A 14,795-nucleotide genomic window follows, 5' to 3' on the forward strand; every position below is an offset into this window, starting at 1 on the left:
CTGCCATGCCTAGACTTTTGATGTTGTCACTTTGGTCCTCCTTACCATAGGAACTCGAAGTTTGAATCTGGTGGGTGTTTGGCAAGTTCCTCTCTTGCTCTTTTCTTAGAGATGGAGTCCTCTTTCTGAGAGGAACATCTTGGCCATTGTGCTTACATTTCGCTGTGCAATCCTATCCTCTAGCTTTGGCAGGTTAGTTTCAAGCCTGAGGTTGCACAGTCTTGTCCATGTAGGTGCTCCTAGCATGAGTCTCATTGCATTGTTTTGAATGACCTCCAGTGATTCTTTCTGAGCCTCTGTCAGCCTTATCAGAGTGGGGGCAGCATAGTCCACCAATGTTCTGGTGCAGGCTAGGTAGTACTTCCTTTGTATGTGTTCATTTGCTCCTTCCTTCAGGGATGACATGTATCTCATGGCAGCAAGTCTTGCATTTGCTATTTGGAATGGGGTCGTTCGGCGGTATTTATTGTGTCCCAGGTGCTCTGTCTGATGGGCGCTGTGTTTTCATTGGCTGAACAGAGGATTAAGTCCCTGAGTCAAGCCGTCTTGCAGAGGTGGAAGCTCGCGCTGCTCTTCGCGTGCGGACGCTGGAGACTGGGAGCGTAGTATTGGGCAGGGGGGCACCTGATTGGCACATAGAGCGACGAAACTGACAATCAGGTGCCCCCCCTGCCCAATACTACGCTCCCAGTCTCCAGCGTCCGCACGCGAAGAGCAGCGCGAGCTTCCACCTCTGCAAGACGGCTTGACTCAGGGACTTAATCCTCTGTTCAGCCAATGAAAACACAGCGCCCATCAGACAGAGCACCTGGGACACAAAAAAAACCGCCGACGACCCCATTTCCAATCAGTTCACGCTCACCTTTCCTTGAAGATGAACCGATGATACGGTTTGGAAACGTTGGAATTCCATTACTAAGATTTGTTAACCACTTTTGTTATCATAACAATAAATTAATATTTTTAGAAAACATTTCTTTAACCAAGATATGAACATCGGCCAGCTATTAGCAAATATCAGCCCTGATGAGAAGAGAATAATAAGAAGAATTGAAAAGACCATATATAAAATCAATTCCACTGATGCTGCCATCATCTTTAACAAAACATGTTTGAGAGAGGGTCTCTTACCTTCAAATAATAATAATAATAACATCTCTCCCATATGTAGGAAGTGCAATACGAAAAATGAAACCATAAACCACATAGCAAGCGAATGTCCAGCACTTGCACAGAACCAGTACAAAATTGATTCGTAGCAAAAGCCCTCCACTGGAGCCTGTGCAAGAAACACCAGCTACCTTGCAGTAATAAGTGGTACGAACACCAACCTGAAGGAGTGATGGAAAACGATCAGGCAAAGATCCTCTGGGACTATGGTATCAGAACAGATAGGGTGATACGTGCAAATACACCAGACGTGACGTTGATTGACAAAATCAAGAAGAAAGTATCACTCATTGATGTCGCAATACCATTGGGACACCAGAGTTGAAGAGAAAAGAAAAGGGAAAAAATGGATAAGTATCAAGACTGGAAAATAGAATAAGAAGGATATGGGATATGCCAGTGGAAATTGTACCCTTAATCATAGGAACACTAGGCACGATCCCAAGATCCCTGAAAAGGAATCTGGAAAAACTAGAGGCTGAAGTAGCTCCAGGACTCATGCAGAAGAGTGTGATCCTAGAAACGGCGCACATAGTAAGAAAAGTGAGATGGGACTCCTAATGGAGGCAAGGATGCAACCCGGAACCCCACACTATAAATACCACCCAGTCGAATTAGAGGACTGTGATAGAGCAAAAAAAATAATAATAATAATATTTATTTCGAGTGTGAATTCATTATACAATAATCTTAATTTACAAAAATGAGGAGTGGTACCAAGAGGATAGAATGATAATTTCATTAACTGATTCAAGTCTAGTATTGAGCAGAAGTGGAATCGTAATTCTCCTTGTGGAATTGCATGAAGAACACTGATTCCACCGAGGGTTTAAAATAGGCAGACTGGGGAACTTGACAACGTTAAATCTGAGTAACGTGTGCATTACGTCAAGAATATGTCGCGAAATAATGCGATCACAGCCACTAGTGAATCTTCAGCTGGAAAACCCAGAGAGAGAGAGAGAGAGGTTATAGGAAAAAGTTACAATCAAATAAAATTGAGGGAACAGCATATAAAACCGATAAAAACATGCACTCAAAGAGACGTCAGCAGAAGCAGGGAGCAGCAGGAATGGAATTTGCTGCTGGCTTAATTAAACATTTCTGGAGACCAGAAGAAGATTCTTCAAGTTCACCGAGCGAAATATTCCACCTCTCAGTTGTGGCTTAGTTGTGGCCAAGATAAAACTCTTAGCGAACTCAGTAGTATTTTAACTAAATACCTAAATACTAGAAAACAACAGATTGCTTGCAGACTAATTTTCTAAAGTCCACTCAACCTTACGTTACTTATTTCTACTCATGTAATTATATTTTATGTAGTTTTCAAAATCTTGTGAAGGAGAATTATTTTTCTTCAACTAGACATTCTTCAAATTGTTCCCGTCATGTGTAGTATGTCTGGCAATATTGGGCACGCTTTTTAAAACGGAGAGAGAGAGAGAGAGAGAGAGAGAGAGAGAGAGAGAGAGAGAGAGAGAGAGAGAGAGAGAGAGAGAGGTTTTACAGATACATATAGTATATGTCAATATATATAGATATATCTATATATATATATATATATATATATATATTATATCGAGCTACAATGTCCCTTTAATATCTAATTCGCTCCACCTCAGAATTAATATATTTTCATATATGCTTAACCGAAGGGGAATTTTTTCTCGATAATAGATTTGCCTGGACTAGGGCGCGAACCTATGGGATCCTTTCAACCCAGGAACGTTCCTGGGTTTGAAAGGATCCATAGGTTCGCGCCCCTAGTCCAGGCAAATCTATTATCGAGAAAAAATTCCCCTTCGGTTAAGCATATATGAAAATATATTATTCTGAGGTAGAGCGAATTAGATATTAAAGGACATTGTAGCTCGATAGATGTATATGAATCACGGAAATGTGATATGACTTATATATATATATATATATATATATATATATATTATATAATATATTATATATTCATAGAGAGAGAGAGGAAGATAAATACACAGAGAGAGGAGATAAGTATAAAGAGAGAGAGAGAGAGAGAGAGAGAGTCGAAAGCGTGACTCATCAAACACAGCATTCAATTTTCGGTTACTGCAACCAAAGAAAAAAATAGAAAAAAGTATTTCCCCAAGTTCTTGAAGTTCCTTTGCTCCCCTCCTACCCCCCCTCCCCAACCCTTCTCATTCTCCGTAAAAAAGAAAAAAATAGAAAAAAAGTTCTCACAACAGAGAGTGCCAAGTTCCATCTTTAATCTCCCTGGTTACGAGTCAGAATTAGTGAACACTGTCCTTGTGGTTTTTACTCGACAACAAACTCGGAGTCCCTCCCCCTTTATCCCTCAGCTGAAACGTAATCATCGAGCTGTTGATTTTTTTTTATATTTCTAATGTTTATGTGCAGGGTCCTCGTCGTTGCCTAGCTTCTGCAGAAGCAAGGTGCTTGTTGCGTATAGGTTAGGTATATTTCTTTGGGAAGAAAAACGGTACGGTACCTGTGTTTTTTTTTTTCATCTGGATGAATTATGGGCAAGGATTATGCAATATATATATATATATATATATATATATATATATATATATATATATATGTGTGTGTGTGTGTGTGTGTGTGTGTGTGTGTGTGTGTTTATATAGATATGTGTGAGTGTAAATTCAATCTTACTCATTTGATCTTTGGTCATGTCTAAATGCTTTATTCTATTTATTATATTTCAAAGTTTACCATCAGGAATAATAATAATAATAAAATAAATCATAATAATAATAAAATAATAAATAATAATAATAATAATAATAATAATAATGGCATTATATTTCATGATTTCAAAATGACGACAACACTTAAATCCTCTAAAGATTGTTCGACTTTTTTTTTTTTTTTGTGCAGATTGACAATATTTCTTAAGGCTTTATGCTTTCGTTTTTATTATTTATTCATTTATTTGTTTAATTTGTGCCGTGTTGCATTTTGCTCCCCCATTAAATGACTGGCCAGCAACCTGATCTGTTTCGTCATCAGACAACCATTATTGCGTCATCGGTCTTTATAACTTGGACATTATCGTACAGTCATGAGCGCATAGTCTGTCTGTCTGTCTGTCTGTCTGTCTGTCTGTCTGTCGGTATCTGTCATTCTTCGCTTATTCACCAGTTGTCTTATATTTCGTTTGCAATTTTCTATCCTTGCACTCTGAATCATTTATTTACGTTTTAATGAGTTAGTTGATTTAATTTGCTCATTTGTATATTTTTTTCGATAACTGATCTCTCCTCTTTCTGTAATGCCTATTGTCTTTTGTTATTTACTCGTATATCAAGTGAAGACCATAATCATTTGTAGATTGGATTTCAAGTTAATGGTCACGTAGGATTGTTCCGTATGAATAGGGTTTATCTTATAGTTAATAATAATAATAATAATAATAATAATAATAATAATAATAATAATAATAATAATAATAATAATTTTCTTTTAGAATCTGAAACAACCGATTAGTATACCGTTTTGGTTTCGCTAGGGCATACTATTCCCTTGGAGAATTAATACTGATAGAATACGTCTTGCATTACTAGAAAGTAGAAGAAGAAGAAGAAGAAGAAGAAGAAGACAGAGAAACAGAAAAGAAAAAAACATTTCAATAGATTTACGTAGACTTAAAAGAGCTTAACGTGGCGCCAATGGTGTTTGTGTTAGCTTGGTCAGGACTGGTCTAGTCTCGTTGCTGCACTTCTCTCTCTCTCTCTCTCTCTCTCTCTCTCTCTCTCTCTCTCTCTCTCTCTCTCTCTTCCCTTTTCTACAAACACATTTTTCATTTTCCTCACCTTCTTAAAGATTCCTATCTCACGTTTCATCAAAGTTGCTGCACTTCTCTCTCTCTCTCTCTCTCTCTCTCTCTCTCTCTCTCTCTTCTCATTCCTTTTCTACAAACAGGCGATTTCGGTCAAAAGCTCTTCGTATGAATCACGACAAACAAAGTCGCGTCGAGCCTATTAATGCTCTTTTGTTAGTCTCCGTTTGTCGTTTGTCGGTATTTTGGTCTGAATACTTAGGATCCTAGCTGCTACAACCCTCTTCATTCCTTTTACTGTGTCTCCGTTCGTATTCTCTTTCTTATATCTTTCCTCAACCCTCTTCTAGGTTTTCATCCTGTTACGCCTTTCAAACCTTTCTACTCTCAATACCCCTTTCAGCTCTGAATGACCCCGAATGTCCCAGCGCTTGGCCTGTGGCCTCAATTCCTTATCCCAATTCGAAAATCCTCTGGATTCTGATTCTGTTAGTTAACCCAGTCTTCCTTTCACCTCTGAACCGTGAACTGTGACCCTTGATTTGCCCAGACCTGACAAAAATATGAACTTGGTTATATTCTCGTAAGTCTTAGTTACTTTTTTGATCAGACAGTCCACCACCAGGAGGCCACTTTTTAAGATCAGTTCTACCACCAGGAGGCCACTTTTTAAGATCAGTCTACCACCAGGAGGCCACTTTTTAAGATCAGTCTACCACCAGGAGGCCACTTTTTAAGATCAGTCTACCACCAGGAGGCCACTTTTTAAGATCAGTCAGTCCACCACCAGGAGGCCACTTTTTAAGATCAGTCAGTCTACCACCAAGAGGCCATTTTTAAAGATCAGTCTACCACCAGGAGGCCACTTTTTTAAGATCAGTCAGTCTACCACCAAGAGGCCATTTTTAAAGATCAGTCTACCACCAGGAGGCCACTTTTTTAAGATCAGTCAGTCTACCACCAAGAGGCCACTTTTTAAGATCAGTCAGTCCACCACCAAGAGGCCACTTTTTAAGATCAGTCAGTCCACCACTAAGGGACCCACTTTTTAAAAAAGTCAAATCTCATAGCTCTCTCGACCAGCCAGCTCGTTCTTAGGCAGTGAACAAAATCGACACTGAGACGAGGAATAAGAGACGGTGTATAACGTCCCACGATGAAGGGCAGGCTGTCTGTCCGTCTCGTCCGTTCGTCATTCCGGAAGAAGAAGAAGAAGAAAAAGAAGAAGAAGGATTGACCTTGCCCATACGCCCGGCGCGGCATCCGTCTGAAAGATCGTCGTCCCTGCCTCCCTCCTCCTCCTCCTCCTCCTCCTCCTCCTTCGCCCGAAATGGCTCGTCGTCGTCGTCGGGATCTTCCTTGGGTAATCGGCGCACGCAGGTACTTCGGATTCTGCTCCCGACGTTCCCAGCCTTCGTTAGAGATGAACAGCGGCGACGGAGACACTATATAAAGCGATGCCAGATCGAACCCGATATCAATAAATGAATATTAAACTGGCCAGTTCAATGTGGCCGAAAAGGGCCCAGCGGCGAGATCACAAAGGGGCCTTCCTCCACGCTGCCTCCTGCTGGTGCCGGAGGCGCCGAAGGAATGCGACCCTGTAATTGAGGGAGGGCCAGACTTTGAAAGCAAGTTGAGGGCAGACGAGTGGAGTTCATTTGCCTTGATGGCCAGAGAGAGAGAGAGAGAGAGAGTCGTCTACTGACGCCCAAGTCTGATATAGTAGATAAGGATGGCAATCGCACCAAATGAGTTCATTTATCGTGATGGAGAGAGAGAGGGAGAGAGAGAGAGAGAGAGAGAGAGAGAGAGAATACAATGATATTTGGTGACCCTTTCCAGGCCATATAAACATACTCACTTTGTTAAAGTCTGTGCCTCACATATGCACAAACGTATGCACAAACATATGCACCCACATATTGCTGCTGCCTTTTTTTTAACTACACAAACACGTAAGTTCCTCATTGCACTTACAAGACTTTTGATGTAACCTAATTCACAAACACATGCTACTCTGGTCACAAACACATACTCCAAAGCTCCTTTAGAACCTACTACTACCACTACAGACACAAAAACACTGGTACAAACGCACACAAACAAAGCAAGCAAAAGGAGTTCACATAATTACGAAGGGCTGACGTCGACGGCTATAAATAGATCCAAAGAGGGGATGTACATTAGGCAACTATATTGCCTCTTACTACTCTGCAGTGTGTACTTGCGAAGGCTTGCAAGAGAGAGAGAGAGAGAGAGAGAGAGAAGTAATTAATCGTGCCCTTTTCTCAATTTTCAACATCCATTAGTGGAATGCTGTTACGACTTATTGTTAGAGGATTTATAAATAAAAGAGAGAGAGAGAGAGAGAGAGAGAGAGAGAGAGAGAGAGAGAGAGAGAGAGGCTAAAGCTGGTAATTATTTATCCCCACTAACTACAACTAATTCTATAGAGAGAGGATCTGGACAATATCTGATAAATGCTTTCACTTCCATCACGTGAATTACCCCGTCGAGGTTCCCTTGCTTGGATGGGTCATTCACCTCTCTCTCTCTCTCTCTCTCTCTCTCTCTCTCTCTCTGTCTGTCTGTCTGTCTGTCTCTCTCTCTCTCTCTCTCTCTCTCTCTCTCTCAACCTAGCTGCGCCCATCTACAGCCTACTAACAACTTAGTGGATTTTAGGGATGGTTCTCTAGCCACCCTCATTGTCCTGTTCGAGAAACGAAAGAGAGAGAGAGAGAGAGAGAGAGAGAGAGAGAGAGAGAGAGAGAGAGAGAGAGCATGTATATACTGCAAATGCATTTAAAGGTTGAATTGTATAGCTACATAACAATTCTTGAAGCTCGCAAATATTTTGTTCATGCCAGTCGCAGCATGGTGAATTGTATTAGTTTTAATTCTACAAGAGAGAGAGAGAGAGAGAGAGAGAGAGAGAGAGAGAGAGAGAGAGAGAGAGAGAGAGAGCACTCATTTTGTGATTTTGTAATGAGTTTTGGCCAAATTGTAAAATGGTCTTCTTAATCCTTTCTTAGTTGAATCGTTGGAACTTAAGAAGTTCAAACTTGGGCAAATTCTGTTTTGCCGAGCAAGCAGGTAATATGGAGTGTCGCTAATCAGCTGATTCGCTATTTATTTAATTTTTTTTAATATTCTGCTTTAGTACTAACCTCGTTTGTTGCTATTTATCCTATTTGTTTAGATTTACTTCACTTTCATGCTTTTGTTTATACCTCTCAAAATAGTTATTTGTACAAGGTTATTTCCCAACGGTAGTGTTCTGCTTTCAGCTGGGTTTACTTGACTAATAATAATAATAATAATAATAATAATAATAATAATAATAATAATAATAATAATGATAATAAGGAAAGAGAGGGAAAATGGATAAGTATCAAGACCTGAAAATAGAAATAAGAAGGATATGGGATATGCCAGTGGAAATTATACCCATAATTATAGGAACACTAGGCACGATCCCAAGATCCCTAAAAAGGAATCTGGAAAACTAGAGCTGAAGTAGCTCCAGGACTCATGCAGAAGAGTGATCCTAGAAACGGCGCACATAGTAAGAAAAGTGATGGACTCCTAAGGAGGCAGGATGCAACCCGGAACCCCACACTATAAATACCACCCAGTCGAATTGGAGGACTGTGATAGACCAAAAAAAAAATAATAATAATAATAAATAAGATAATAATAATATACTGCGTTAGAGTCCTTTAACCTATTCTATAGGGATTGATCTCATTAACTTAAGAAGACTCGGCTGGAATTGATATCAGTGACGGAATGGAACATTAGTGTTTCTTTTCCTGTGGTTTACTCTCCTTAAAATAACTGACCGAATCATGACCTGATTTACACATTTTCTTTACGAGAAGGTCAGGAGGCATTCAATACTAAGTTGGGAAACTCTTGACCTGATTTATACATTTTCTTTATATAAAGGTCAAGTGACGTTCTCTATACTAGGGCGAGAAACTTTTGACCTGATTTATACATTTTCTTTACGCAAAGGTCAAGTGAAATTTTCTACACTAAAGCGAGAAATTTTTGACCTGATTTATACATTTTCTTTGTTTAAAGGTCAAGTGACATTTTCTACACTAAAGCGACAAATTCTTGACCTGATTTATACACTTTATTTATATAAAGGTCAAGTGACTTTTCTGTACTAGGGCGAGAAACTTTTGACCTGATTTATACATTTTCTTTACGTAAAGGTCAAGTGAGACTTTATATACTAAAGCGAGAAACTTTTGACCTGATTTATTCATTTTCTTTGTGTAATGGTCAAGTGACATTTTCTATACTAAGGCGACAAACTCAGAACCTGATTTGTAAATTTTCTTTACGTGAAGATCAACAGACACTTTATATACTAAAGTGAAAAAAATCTCGACCTTTACATATTTTGTTTACACTGCCAAACCAGATTTGGAAAACCTTCCCTAGAACTTGATTCTCTAATTACCTGTGTCGAATTAAGCAAGAAAATTGTTGCTTTAAGTCCTCAGTTACCTGGGGCCTTACCCTCACCTTTCCTCACCCCCTTCCCCTACCCCCTTCCCCTACCCCCTTCCCATGAGATTCCCATTTCTCCCTCCCTCCTCAACAAGTATCTATTCCGTTCGTGTACAGAGAAATTTACCCAAATCTCTCTGTCACCAATTGGCTTATCTCTCGTTTCACGGCCGACCCTATAGAAGCCACGTCCTTACCCAAACACGACCCATGCCCCAAACAGACCTTATCTTCGATGCCACATACCCCCTCTTCCCCCGAGAATTCCGTAGATTCCCAGACATTCTTGTTCTTATCAGTCAGTGGGAACATTGGGCGACATAGCCTCATCTACCCAAGTCATTAGGAACGGGGGTGGTCTCTCCGTGCCATACCCAATACCCGAATACCCCAAGTGAATAATGCCTTCCTGACTGACTGACATGCGCGGTCCAAAGAGATCAGGGGGAACGATTTAGACAGGTTACCTGTGTGTGTCCCGAAAAATGTATATTGTTTTGGTCTTTGGTATTCCATGCTTTTTGACTTTATTCCTGTTCAAAATGATTGACTTCAAAGACCATGATAAACTTTAAAAGATAGAGCGAATGCAATACGCAGCCTTCACATAAACAAGATGAGCTTGAATTATGAAAAATTCAAAATAGTGGTAAAAGTTAAATTGTTGGAAATATTCATTTTCACCGAAGCTTCTACATCATTCAAAAATACGATTATGATTAGAATTTTTCCCTTTTCCGGATCATAAACAAGTTAATGCGATGTAATTGTTATTATTATTATTATTATTATTATTATTATTATTATTATTATTATTATTATTATTATTATTATTATTATTAGTCAGGGAGACATCCTAAAATACATTATTCCTGGATAAATGCCCTTTCCTAAAATAATGTATTTTTGGATACACGCTCTTCCTAATTTACTATATTTTTGGATAAATACTCTTGATTTTTTTTTTTTTTTTTTGGATAAGGGCTGTTCCTAAAATACTGTATTTTTGGATAGACGCGCTTCCTAAAATACTGTGTTTTTGGATAATTACGCTTCATAAATTACAGTATTTTTGGATAAACGTGCTTACTAAAATACTGTAATTTTGGATAGACACGGTTACTAAAAGACTGTATTTTTGGATAAGCACGCTTCATAAAATACTGTACTTTTGGATAAATACGCTTAATAAAATACTGTATTTTTGGATAAATACGCTTCATAAAATACTGTATTTTTGGATAAATACGCTTCATAAAATACTGTATTTTTGGATAAATACACTTCATAAGATACTGTATTTTTGGATAGACGCGCTTACTGAAATACTGTATTTTTGGATAAATAAGCTTCATAAAATACTGTATTTTTGAATAAATACGGTTCATAAAATACTGTATTTTTGGATAGACGCGCTTACTGAAATACTTATGGATAATGGCGCTTCATTAAAACTGTACGGCTTACTGAAATACTATATTTTTGGATAAATGCGCTTCATTAAAAACTGTATTTTTGGATAAATGAGCTTCATTAAAGACTGTATTTTTGGATAAATACGCTTCATAAAATACTGTATTATTGGATAAACGCGCTAAATTATTGCATTTCTGGGGGGCGGGGTTGTGGTGGTGGGATAAATAATACACTTTCTAAACTTCTGCATTTCTAGACAAGCGCGCCTATAAGCTCACTAATACGTGCGCAAGTATGTTTCCTACCCACTTACGTATTAATGCACTTTTGCTTCGCAGTGTTTCATTAACCTCTGCAACCCTGAAGTGCATTGCTTTGCAACCGCTTTCTCTCTCACCTCTTGCAGTGTGCCAACGGTAGCAAGGTGCATTTACTTGCCAAGCCACACCAAACTTATATTTATGTATTTATTTATTTATTTTTTGCTTTTGTTCCGTTTGTGGTCCGTCTAGTTAATATCTTTGGATTTACAAATTGAGTTGGGTTTAGTATACATATATGTATATATTATATATCTATATATATATAATATTATATAATATATATATATATATATAATGTATCTATATATATATAATAGATATATATATTATATATATATATATATATATATATAGCAATTAATATATATATATATATTATATATATAATATATAAAATGCTTCCCACTGTTCAGTCTATTATTATTCATTTACTTATTTACACATTTTGTTTTATCTAAGCATAGTTGGACACTTGTGTATCACAATTCTTAGTCACAGACTTAACTACAATTTATATTATTTTTTGTTAAAACTCCAGTTCGCTCCTCTCAAGAAAATACTTTAACTGTTGATTTAACCAAATGTGTATAAAACCTAAGGTTCAGATAACTGTTTGCCCACCCCCGCTCTCTCTCTCTCTCTCTCTCTCTCTCTCATTTATGAATCCTTTAACATTAAGTCGTAATAGAACTACAATTATGGATGTTGAAAATAGACATTAGGAGATGAGAAAAGATCTCTCTCTCTCTCTCTCTCTCTCTCTCTCTCTCTCTCTCTCTCTCTCTCTCATTTATAAACCTTTAATAATAAGTCGTAATAGAACTGCAATAATGGATATTGGAAGCAGAGGCAAGGAGCCAAGGAAAGATTGCTCTCTCTCTCTCTCTCTCTCTCTCTCTCTCTCTCTCTCTCTCTCTCTCTCTCTCTCTCTCTCTCTCAAGAAATGTAAGCAGTAAATTACAGTTATTCAAGTTATGTATGCGATGAGACTAATAATAATCATACGAGTTATTGCTTTAAAAACATGGCATTTAAGATGATAATTCCTTTCTAACTCGGATAGCAAAGTGATCTAGCAACTATTTAATAAAATGAGAGAGAGAGAGAGAGAGAGAGAGAGAGAGAGAGAGAGAGAGAGAGAGAGAGAGAGAGAGAAGGGGGGGCCGGGGGAGAAGCTCAAGCTAAAAATATCGTAATCTGAAATAGCAAAGCCTTTTATGAAGAAAATGCGGATGAAATATTTAGCTTTGTAAAGATAGTGAAATGGAAGACTTGTATAATTTGTTAATAGATATTCACAATACTAAGATTCAATCTGCGCGTGCGCAGACATACACACACACACACACACGCACACACACATATACTACAAGAGTAGGGGGTGTTAAGGGGGTTGCGGGGGCGGGACTATTAGGTCAAGTCGCACTAGAAGCTGACGTGTTTGTGCCTGCGTGCTCGTGTGTACGTGTGTGTGTGTGTGTGTGTATACGTGTGTGTGTGATGACGTCATTATCCCATTACCCATTGGCACTTTTCTTGGCACTGGGCATTTCCTCGGTGCCAAGTCTTGTGAGGAGGAGGGCGGGAGACAAGAGAGAGAGGGATTATAAATAAAAGTGAGAGACGGCCATCAGTGCATTTGGCGACATGGAAACAGGTAGGAAAATGATGAAGGTCAGGGTGAGAGAGAGAGAGAGAGAGAGAGAGAGAGAGAGAGAGAGAGAGGTAAGTGGTGGAAAGACCATTTAGGTGAAAGAGAAACAGTTAAAAATTATAAAGTGAGAGAGAGAGAGAGAGAGAGAGAGAGAGAGAGAGAGGAAATGATGGAAGGAGCCGTTAGGTGAAACAGATACAGTTAACAATGTTATGAAGGTTATTGTGTTGCAGATAATTTGATAGAGAGAGAGAGAGAGAGAGAGAGAGAGAGAGAGAGAGAGGTGGATAGACCAGTAAAGTGAAAGAGAAGCAGTTAAACGAAAATATGAACGTGAGAAAGGGATAGGTTGATGGACTGAAAGAGAGAGAGAGAGAGAGAGAGAGAGAGAGAGAGAGAGAGAGAGAGTTTTGCCGGACCGGACTCTAAAATGCTCTGAAGTTACTATTCTCTCGTCATGGTCTCTTTTTGAGTTACCGACTTAAAAATTCTCCCAAAAAATGGATGAAATTGGTGTAGGTTAAGAGAATTCAAGATATTATTTCCTGCAATATAACAAGGCAACTGTAGGTGTGTTGAGTTATAATTTATGTAGACTAACATCAGCACCATTGCAGTGAGATTAAGTGTCCGAAAAAGTCTCCTATTTTTGTTCATTCAAAATAATAATAATAATAATAATAATAATAATAATAATAATAATAATAATAATATCGAGGTATCACTCTTTTCAAATGGAAACAGCAATACATGGTGAATATCTCCTAAAGTAAATTAAGAGGGACGTGCTCTGCAGACACTTTTTATTATCATATTACGACTTACTAAATACCAATGTAGTATTTAGGCCAAAGGCCAAGCGCTGGGACCTTTGAAGTCATCCAGCGCTGAAAGGGAAATCGAGAGTGAAGGAGGTTTGAAAGGTGTAACAGGAAGAAAACCTCGCACTATGTAACAGCTGTTAGGAGTGGATGCAAAGTAAAATGGAAGAAAGAGAATATGAGCGGAGGTACAGCAAAAGGAATGAAAGGGATTGCAGCTAGGGGCTTACGGGACGCCGCAGGGAACCTTAGTATACCGCATGAGGTGCACTGATGACACTACCCCCCACCCCCAACCATCTATCAGGCATATTCAGACGTGATCGTTTTATATAGAAGCTGATAGATAAAAGATTTCTCCCCTGTAAGTATTCAGAAGTCTCCTACGGGTAGTAGGATATAGGATATAGGAAGGAACTTGAAACAATCCTATCAGGACCCCAGTTGCATGGGACCGACTGACTGACTTTTATTGTATTTCGTTTTCAGTCAACGTTCTTCGGTCTTTCAGCATATCAATCAGCAATTCAGCGGTCGCTTTCTATTAAAATATGTCAGAAAAAAATTTCTGTTACAAATTTAAGATTCGCTGCGATTGAAGTCAGTCATAAATTAGCACAGATATTTAGAAGTCAATAAGGAACGCATTTAACATTATTTTTTTACAAGCGTATTAACACATCACACATCTTTACGAGGTGAATAAACGTATCTCAACATCTGTTAGAGTCGTACAAAGGTATTACTTTTCAACTCATTCTACAAATTAATGAAAAAAATTATTTTGTCTTCTTAGGCCTCTACTAAGAAGTTGCCTCTTACTTCTGCCACAAACTAATAAAAATATTTCTTTCAGCTTCTTCTATTGGAAGTATGTAAGGTATCACCTTCCACTTTTTGCAAAAGTTAGTGAGAATTTATTTGAGCATTTATGTCAATTTCTTTCGCAATCTTACAAAGATCTTACTCTCAACTTCCCGCACAAGGTGAAAATATTTCTTTTCAGCTTCTGTTAGAATTTTACAAAGATATTGCCTTTAACTTCTGTTAGAATTTTACAAAGATATTGCCTTTAACTTCTGTTAGAATTTTACAAAGATATTGCC

The 14,795-nt window shown here is 38.3% G+C and overlaps 1 protein-coding gene across 1 annotated transcript in view; it reads left to right on the plus strand.

Moving 5' to 3' along the window:
- The window catches only part of LOC135225148 (uncharacterized), a 314,297-nt gene that overhangs the window by 108,350 nt on the left and 191,152 nt on the right, over positions 1–14,795 (plus strand). The gene's annotated exons all lie outside the window — the stretch shown is intronic.

The sequence above is a fragment of the Macrobrachium nipponense genome, chromosome 13, assembly GCF_015104395.2.
Source record: "Macrobrachium nipponense isolate FS-2020 chromosome 13, ASM1510439v2, whole genome shotgun sequence".
NCBI classification, from domain to species: domain Eukaryota; kingdom Metazoa; phylum Arthropoda; class Malacostraca; order Decapoda; family Palaemonidae; genus Macrobrachium; species Macrobrachium nipponense.